Here is a 9634-nt window from a genome sequence, read left to right as displayed (position 1 = left end):
AATGGAATGGTGCACTGTAGCTGCTGTCAACTGAATTTCAATTGAAGAGTGGAAGTGGCAAGCAGAAATGGTGCAGCAAGTACTCCCGGTTTTCCAACGCTGTGCTGTAAGTCCTCATGGAAATCATAGAAACATAAAAAATAGGAGCAATAGTAGGCCATTCGGCCCTTCAAGTCTGCACCGCCGTTTGATATGATCATGGCTGATCCTCTATCTCAACACCATATTCCCGCTTTTTCCCCATACCCCTTGATGTTGTTTGTTTCTAGAAATCTATCTATCTCCCTCTTAAATATATTCAGTGACTTGGCCTCCACACCCTTCTGTGGTAGCGAATTCCACAGGTTCACCACCCACGAAGTGAAAACATTTCTCCTCATCTTGGTCCTAAATTTCCTACCCCGTATCCTGAGACTGTGACCCCTTTTCTAGATTTCCCAGCCAAGGAAAACATCCTCCCCGCATCCAGTCTCTCCAACCCAGTCAGAATTTTATACGTTTCAATGAGATCCACTCTCATTCTTCTAAACACTAATGAATACAGGCCTAGTTGACCCAATCTCTCCTCATATGACAGTCCTGCCATCCCAGGAATCAGTCTGGTGAACCTTCACTGCACTCCCTCTATGGCAAGTATATCCTTTCTTAGGTAAGGAGACCAAAACAGCACACAATACTCCAGCTGCGGTCTCACCAAGGCCCTATGTAACTGTAGTAAGACATCCTTGCTCCTGTACTCAAATCTTCTTGCAATGAAGGCCAACATACCATTTGCCTTCCTAACTCCTTGCTGCACCTGCATGTTTGCTTTCAATGATTGGTGTACAAGGACACCCAGGACCCTCTGTATATCGATACTTCCCGAGCTATCACAATTTAAATAATACTTTATCCTTATGTTTTTGCTACCAAAGTTGAATAACTTCACATTTATCCACATTAAACTGCATCTGCCATGTGTTTGCCCACTCACTCAACCTACCTAAATCGCCTTGCAGCGTCATTGCATCCTCCTCACAACTCACAATCCCACCTAGTTTTGTGCCGTTAGCAAACTTGGAAATATTACATTTGGTTCCCTCATCCAAATCATTTATATATATATTGTGAATAGCTGGGGCCCAAGCACTGATCCCTGTAGTACCCCACTAGTCACTGCCCGCCAACCGGAAAAAGACCCGTTTATTCCTATTCTCTGTTTCCTGTCAGTTAACCAATTTTCAATCCATGCCAATACATTACCCCCAATCCTATGTGCTTTAATTTTGCACACTAACCTCTTATATGGAACTTTATCAAAGGCCTTCTGAAAATCCAAATACACTACATCCACTGGTTCTCCCTTATCTATTCTATCAGTTACATCGTCAAAACAAATGGAGGTCAACAAGAGGATGGAGCTGCTATTTCCTCCTGATGACAGAGAGATTCCCAGACAAGTTGTGAGGCACCAGTGGACAGAGGTGGTGGTGAAGGTTAATGTAAAGAGCATTGCACCCAAGTACCTAGCAGCAATACTGGTAAAAATTTGATCCCACAAGAACCGCTGAGGTAAGACTTCTATTCAAATCTCTCTTACTCTTTGCTTAGCTGGGCACCACTTGTAGCTCCAGTACTCACAGGCCTTCCCTCCCCCACTTCTCATCACCCTCCTCCAATCACAACAATACACTTCATTTAACCTAGTACTGCTGCTACTGGCACATTCTGTACCGGCTACTGTCCTCATGATAACTCCCCTTGTTGGGGGCGTGTCTGGAGTGTTGCAACTGGTGGGGCTGGAGGATCCACTCCGCAGAGTGTTTATCCATCCATTTTTCCCTCTTTTTCTCTTCTCACTGAAGTAGCTTCCTATACATACTCTGAATGTCAAAGTGGTGCTACTTTGATTTGACACTCATTTGTCTCTGCTTACCCTTAGTACTAACTGCTAACCCTTTTCCCTCTCTTTCCTTTCCAAGTCCAACAGAGATGGAGGGCCCTGTTGAAGCTGTGGAAGAGAAGAAGCGAATTCTAGAACACATACTGTTAATCACCCTTACTCTTGCTGGCATCAGCTCAGAAACTTGCACCCGCTTTTGTAGAGGGTTAGATAGAGAGGTCTGCACAGGGAGCACAACTACGCAGGAGCAAGGCAGAGGGATATGACAACCCAGGAACCAGCTCACCAGAGTGTGAGACCACATCCTGCTCCAGATATAGAAGGTACAGATGCTGACCAAATGTCCAGCTTAAGGATGAAGACTGATGGCTGTGAATGTAAAACTACTTAGTGTACTGGGACCAGTACAAACCAGACCGTCTCCACCTGGGCAGGACCGAAACCAATGTCCTAGGGGGAGTGTTTGCTAGTGCTATTGGGGAGGGGTTAAACTAATATGGCAGAGGGGTGGGAACCTATGCAGGGAGTCAGAGGGAAGAAGAATGGGGGCAGAAGCAAAAGATAGAAAGAAGAAAGGTAAAAGTGGAGGGCAGAGAAACCCAAGGTAAAAATCAAAAAGGTCCATATTACAGCAAAACTCTAAAAGGGCAAAGTGTGTTAAAAAGACAAGCCTGAAGGGTCTGTGCCTCAGTGCGAGGAGTATTAGAAATAAGGTGGACGAATTAACTGCACAGGCAGCAATTAATAAATATGATATAATTGGCATCACGGAGACATGGCTCCAGGGTGACCAAGGCTGGGAACTCAACATTCAGGGGTATTCAACATTCAGGAAGGATAGACAGGAATGAAAAGGAGGTGGGGTAGCGTTGCTGGTTAAAGAGGAAATTAACGCAGTTGTAAGGAAGGACATGAGCTTGGATGATGTGGAATCTGTATGGGTGGAGCTGCGGAATACCAAGGGGCAGAAAACACTGGTGGGAATTGTGTACAGACCACCAAACAGTAGTAGTGAGGTTGGAAACAGCATCAAACAAGAAATTAGGGAGGCGTGCAATAAAGGTACAGCAATTATCATGAACGACTTTAATCTACATATTGATTGGGCGAACCAAACTGGTAGCAATACGGTGGAGGAGGATTTCCTGGAGTGTATTAGGGATGGTTTTCTAGACCAATATGTCGAGGAACCCACTAGAGGGCTGGCCATTCTAGACTGGGTGATGTGCAATGAGAAAGGACTAATTAGCAATCTTGTTGTGCGAGGCCCCTTGGAGAAGAGTGACCATAATATGGTAGAATTCTTTATTAAGATGGAGAGTGACACAGTTAATTCAGAGACTAAGGTCCTGAACGTAAGGAAAGGTAACTTCGATGGTATAAAACGTGAATTGGCTAGAATAGACTGGCAAATGATACTTAAAGGGTTGACGGTGGATAGGCAATGGCAAACATTTAAGGATCACATGGATGAGCTTCAACAATTGTACATGCCTGTTTGGAGTAAAAGTAAAACGGGGAAGGTGGCTCAACCGTGGCTAACAAGGGAAATTAAGAATAGTGTTCAATCCAAGGAAGAGGCATATAAATTGGCCAGAAAAAGCGGCAAACCTGAGGACTGGGAGAAATTTAGAATTCAGCAGAGGAGGACAAAGGGTTTAATTAGGAGGGGGAAAATAGAGCATGAGAGGAAGCTTGCTGGGAACATAAAAACTGACTGCAAAAGCTTCTATAAATAAGTGAAGAGAAAAAGATTAATGAAGACAAACGTAGGTCCACTGCAGTCAGATTCAGGTGAATTTATAATGGGGAACAAAGAAATGGCAGACCAGTTGAACAAATACTTTGGTTCTGTCTTCATGAAGGAAGACACAAATAATCTTCCGGAAGTACTAGGGGACTGAGGGCCTAGTGAGAAGGAGGAACTAAAGGATATCCTTATTAGGCGGGAAATTGTGTTAGGGAAATTGATGGGATTGAAGGCCGATAAATCCGCGGGGTCTGATAGTCTGCATCCCAGAGTTCTTAAGGAAGTGACCCTAGAAATAGTGGATGCATTGGTGATCATTTTCCAACAGTCTATCTACTCTGGATCAATCCCTATGGACTAAAGGGTAGCTAATGTAACACCACTTTTTTAAAAAAGGAGGGAGAGAGAACACAGGTAATTATAGACCGGGTAGCCTGACATCAGTAGCAGGGAAAATGTTGGAATCAATTCTTAAAGATGAAATAGCAGCACGTTTGGAAAGCAGTGACAGGATCGGTCCAAGGCAGCATGGATTTATGAAAGGGAAATCATGCTTGACAAATCTTCTGGAATTTTTTGAGGATGTAACTAGTAGAGTGGACAAGGGAGAACCAGTGTATGTGGTGTATTTGGACTTTCAAAAGGCTTTTGACAAGGTCCCACACAAGAGATTGGTGTGCAAAATTAAAGCACATGGTATTGGGGGTAATGTACTGACGTGGATAGAAAACTGGTTGGCAGACAGGAAGCAGAGAGTTGGGATAAACAGGTCATAGAAAATAGGTGCAGGAGTAGGCCATTCGGTCCTTCGAGCCTGCACCACCATTCAATAAGATCGTGGCTGATATTCCCTCAGTACCCCTTTCCTGCTTTCTCTCCATACCCCTTGATCTCTTTAGCCGTAAGGGCCATATCTAACTCCTAAATCAGTCCTAAATGGCCTACCCCCTTATCCTAATACTGTGTCCCCTGGTTCTGGACCTCCCCAACATTGGGAACATTCTTCCTGCATCTAACCTGTCCAGTCCCGTCAGAATCTTATATGTTTCTATGAGATCCCCTTTCATCCTTCTAAACTCCAATGTATAAAGGCCCAGTTGATCCAGTCTCTCCTCATATGTCAGTCCAACCATCCCTGGAATCAGTCTGGTGAACCTTCGCTGCACTCCCTCAATAGCAAGAACGTCCTTCCTCAGATTAGGAGACCAAAACTGAACACAATATTCCAGGTGAGGTCCCACCAAGGCCCTGTACAACTGCAGTGAGACCGCCCTGCTCCTATATTCTAATCCCCAAGCTATGAAGGCCAACATATCATTTGCCTTCCTCACCGCCTGCTGTACCTGCATGAAAACTTTCAATGACTGATGAACTATGACATCCAGGTCTCGTTGCACCTCCCCTTTTCCTAATCTGCCGCCATTCAGATAATATTCTGCCTTCGTGTTTTTGCCCCCAAAGTGGATAACCTCACATTTATCCACATTGTACTGCATCTACCATGCATTTGCCCACTCACCTAACCTGTCCAAGTCACCCTGCAGCCTCTTAGCGCCCTCCTCACAGCTCACACCGCCACCCAATTTAGTGTCATCTGCAAACTTGGAGATATTACACTCAATTCCTTCATCTAAATCATTAATGTATATTGTAAAGAGCTGGGGTCCCAGCACTGAGCCCTGCAGCACCCCACTAGTCACTGCCCACCATTCTGAAAAGGACCCCTTATCCCAACTCTCTGCTTCCTGTCTGCCAACCAGTTTTCTATCCACGTCAGTACATTACCCCCAATACCATGTGCTTTAATTTTGCACACCAATCTCTTGTGTGGGACCTTGTCAAAAGCCTTTTGAAAGTCCAAATACACCACCTCCATTGGTTCTCCCTTGTCCACTCTGCTAGTTACATCCTCAATAAATTCCAGAAGATTCGTGAAGCATGATTTCCCTTTCATAAATCCATGCTGACTTGGACCGATCCTGTCACTGCTTTCCAAATGCGCTGCTATTTCATCCTTAATGATTGATTCCAACATGTTCCCCACGACTGATGTCAGGCTAACCAGTCTGTAATTACTCGTTTTCTCTCTCCTTTTTTAAAAAGTGGTGTTACATTAGCTACCCTCCAGTCCATGGGAACTGATCCAGAGTCGATAGCCTGTTGGAAAATGATCACCAATGCATCCACTATTTCTAGGGCCACTTCCTTAAGTACTCTGGGAAGCAGACTATCAGGCCCCAGGGATTTATCGCCCTTCAATCCCATCAATTTCCCGAACACAATTTCCCGCCTAATAAGAGTCCTTTTCAGAATGGCAGGCAGTGACTAGTGGGGTGCCACAGGGCTCAGTGCTGGGACCCCAGCTATTTACAATATGCATTTATGATTTAGATGAAGGAATTGAGTGTAATATCTCAAAGTTTGCAGATGACACTAAACTGGATGGCGGTGTGAGCTGTGAGTGCAGCGAAGGCTCACCAGACTGATTTCCGGGATGGCAGAACCAACATATGAGGAGAGACTGGATCGACTGGGCCTGTATTCATTGGAGTTTAGAAGGATGAGCGGGGATCTCATAGAAACATATACAATTCTGACACGACTGGACAGGTTAGATGTCGGAAGAATGTTTCCGATGTTGGGGAAGTCCAGAACCAGGGGACACAGTCTAAGGATAAGGGGTAAGCCATTTAGAACTGAGATGAGGTGAAACTGCTTCACTCAGAGAGTTGTTAACCTGTGGAATTCCCTACCACAGAAAGTTGTTGATGCCAGTTCATTGGATATATTCAAGAGGGAGTTAGATATGGCCCTTATGGCTAAAGGGATCAAGGGGTATGGAGAGAAAGCAGGAAAGGGGTACTGAAGTTGCATGATCAGCCATGATCTTATTGAATGGTGGTGCAGTCTCGAAGGGCCGAATGGCATACTCCTGCACCTATTTTCTATGTTTCTATGCCTGCCAACAAGCCTGAACACAATGTCAGACAGCATAGAGGAGTTCAGATCCAACTTGTGTGGGATATTCCAGAGGGGCACAGAGACAATACAGTTAACCATGGAGAATCTGATCAATGTTATAAACACTGCAGCAGAGCCCATATTGTTGGAGCCTCTGATGCCAGTATCGGCTGTGACTGCTGCCGTCTTTACTCTTGGCTTCAGCACCTACTACTTTGGCTTCCAAATAATGAAAGAGACTATGGAATGGGCCTTCCAAAGCATCATCTCACTAGTGGAGTCTGTTCTCCTGCAGTGCAATGCGAGTGCCAAGGTGCAGCCACATGACATGGCATTGGTACCAATACCAGAGGCAGATGTTGTTCCCTCTCAGGATTACAGCATGTCTGCACCCCCGACAGTCTTTGAATCAGTACCACTGTTGGTGCCACACAGCCAGCCAGCTGGGACAGAGTGCCCTGGCCATTGCTGATATGCGGCAGTCTGCAGTCGTACTTTCTAACACCAAAGCTTCTCGAGGTCAGCCATCAGAGTCATTACAAGACAGCTCAACGAAAGTTCCACAACCCTCCGCCTCCTATGTTGTCACTGAGGAAGCATTTCATAGGAGCCCAGGAATTGGCAAACAACCAGAGCAGACAGGCACTAGGGGTTTGCACAAGAGTGATATTTCAAACTGCACTGTGAAGAATCATGAAATAAACCATTATCAAACAGTTTGGTGTTGTACAGCTGTTTCTTTGCATTGGTGATGGTGGCAAAGATGAGGACATTAATCAGCTGGGTACACGGAGCGGTTGTGAAGGTAGGAGGGAATGTTGGTGCATTACGAAGGGATGATTCAAAAAAGCTTATTGCTTCGTTGCTGGCGCAGAGCTGTGACAGCTGGCAGCATTGCTGCCCATTGCTCTACCTTATCTCTGCTTATAACTGCTCAACCATCGGTGCCCGTGCCTTTAGCTGCTTGGGCCCTAAGCTCTGGAACTCTCTAAATCTCTCTGCCTCGCTACCTCTCTTTCCTCCTTTAAGACGCTCCTTAAAACCTATCACTTTGACCAAGCTTTTGGTCATCTGCTGTAATTTCTTCTTATGTGACTTGGTGTCAAATTTATTTGTTTTGTTTTATAACACTGCTGTGAAGCGCCTTGGGACATTTTACTACATTAAAGGCGCTATATAAATAAAAGTTATTGTTGTTGCTTCATGATCATTCTCTTCATCTTGCTTCTCCACTTCTTCCTTCTGAGGTGTCTGCAAGGATTGCTCCCTTTGCAGAACAAACTTGTGGAGAATGTAGCAGACAACAACAATTCTGTAGACTGAGCTGTATGACTGGGTTGTATTGAAGGACCTTTCCAGACCTGTCCAGGCAGTGCAACCACTATTTTAGAGCACTAATGGTTTGCCCCATGAGAACTCTGATTGTGGCATAGCTTTGATTGTAGTGCTATTCAGCGTCTGTGCTTGAGCCAGGTGGTCAGAGGATAGCACTTGTCCCCAAGCATCCAGCCTCAGACCCGATGGTCTGGTGGGAAAAAGGGGGGGATTGATAACTGGCTCAGGACAAAGATATAATGACAACTGCCAGGAAACTGAGCACAAACCTGCATGTCCTAATACCTATGGTCATACACCAGCTGCACATTCAGAGAGTGGAAGCTCTTCCTTTTAAGAAATACTCTCGAGTCTTTTTATGCAGCACTAATGTAATTCACTACAAAAGGTGTCCAAACGTTATGACAACATATGGCTTTAACGTATATACAAAAGGAATTAAGGTTAGAAAGTTCATGAAAGAAAAGTGCTTGATTAGAATGAGCATTTATATATTGGCTGATTTGAATAAATTTGTTATCTAGTCATCTGACATCATGCCAGAAATCTCACACCATGGTCCTTATAATATTCCATAAATTCTGCAATCCAGTTTTTCACAGCTGTGAATTACAAAGCTGGAGAGTGAAAGCATTAACACACAAAAAGGCTAGAACGGCATCAGCTCATTAATCTTCCAGAACTTCTTACACAGTAAATTTCCCAAATATTATCAATCGGATCAAATTCTAAGGATAAGAATATTAACAAAAATGTTAAGATGAGTGATTTGTGAACTGTATCGTTTTCAAAATTATGTGTTCTTCTAAAGTATTGTACTGACTTTATTTTATAGTAATTGCAAAAAGATGACTTTTTTTTTCATTATAGTTACTTAAAAGTAAAACTGACTGAACAATAACAGTACTAATTAGGCTTTTATTATAGTGCACGCTCTCATTATAACACGGTCCTCGGGTGCCAATCATTTTATATGTTACATTGTGTGAACTAGAATAAATGTCTTGCATTGATATAGAATATATATTGAAAATCAACTTTCATATGCCTTATAACAGAAGCATCATTTGAACTGTGATTGTTTGTATTTCCAAGCAAATATCCAAAAGAATAAATGAGTTATTCTACAAAATGATCTCTCTGGATCATAATTCTTAATTGAAGCTTTTCTTTGTAATTAAGCCCATTTAGATTGTTGTACTCAACTGGGCACATATTCCATGCATGAAATATGACTTCTAATTCTGGTTTTATGATGTCAGACTTTATATCATGAGATTAGAACTTAAACTCTAATTAGTTAAAGCTCCTCATGGGACCAGTATGTGGCTGCTGTACTCAGGGTTCACCTTGCATCTACTTAATTTTACCCATCAGAAGTAACTTTGTAAATTGCATATTCTGTCACCAGAAACAGCTCTCCTGTATTTTCATGGCAGAAAATCTTACAATTCAATCAGAAATTGCAAAGTTTTCAATTCTGATTTGATTGTTCAAATAAATCATTTAAGTAGGAAAGTCTATTCTGCCCTGATCCAGTTTCTCCTGGGCTTCTAAAATATTGTAGATAAATCTATGTATGTTTAATGGACAGGAACATCCATCTATCATGTTTCATTTAATTTGTGTTTGTTAGAGACTTTATAGAACAGTCTTTGTCACACATGATTACTGAAAAATGTAAATATGAATGCATTAAATATGAA

At 43.2% G+C, this 9634-nt stretch overlaps 1 long non-coding RNA gene across 1 annotated transcript in view; it reads left to right on the top strand.

Moving 5' to 3' along the window:
* Nucleotides 1–1942: 1942 nt before the first annotated feature.
* LOC139280156 (uncharacterized) overlaps nt 1943–9634 on the top strand; it is a 45667-nt gene continuing 37975 nt past the window's right edge. The window contains exon 1 of the long non-coding RNA XR_011596636.1: nt 1943–2205. This is a non-coding gene — a long non-coding RNA (uncharacterized lncRNA). The remainder of the gene's footprint in view (nt 2206–9634) is intronic.

Source organism: Pristiophorus japonicus, chromosome 14 (genome assembly GCF_044704955.1).
Source record: "Pristiophorus japonicus isolate sPriJap1 chromosome 14, sPriJap1.hap1, whole genome shotgun sequence".
NCBI classification, from domain to species: domain Eukaryota; kingdom Metazoa; phylum Chordata; class Chondrichthyes; family Pristiophoridae; genus Pristiophorus; species Pristiophorus japonicus.
The sequence above is the reverse complement of the archived record's forward strand: the minus strand, read 5'-3'. Positions and strand labels throughout refer to the sequence as shown.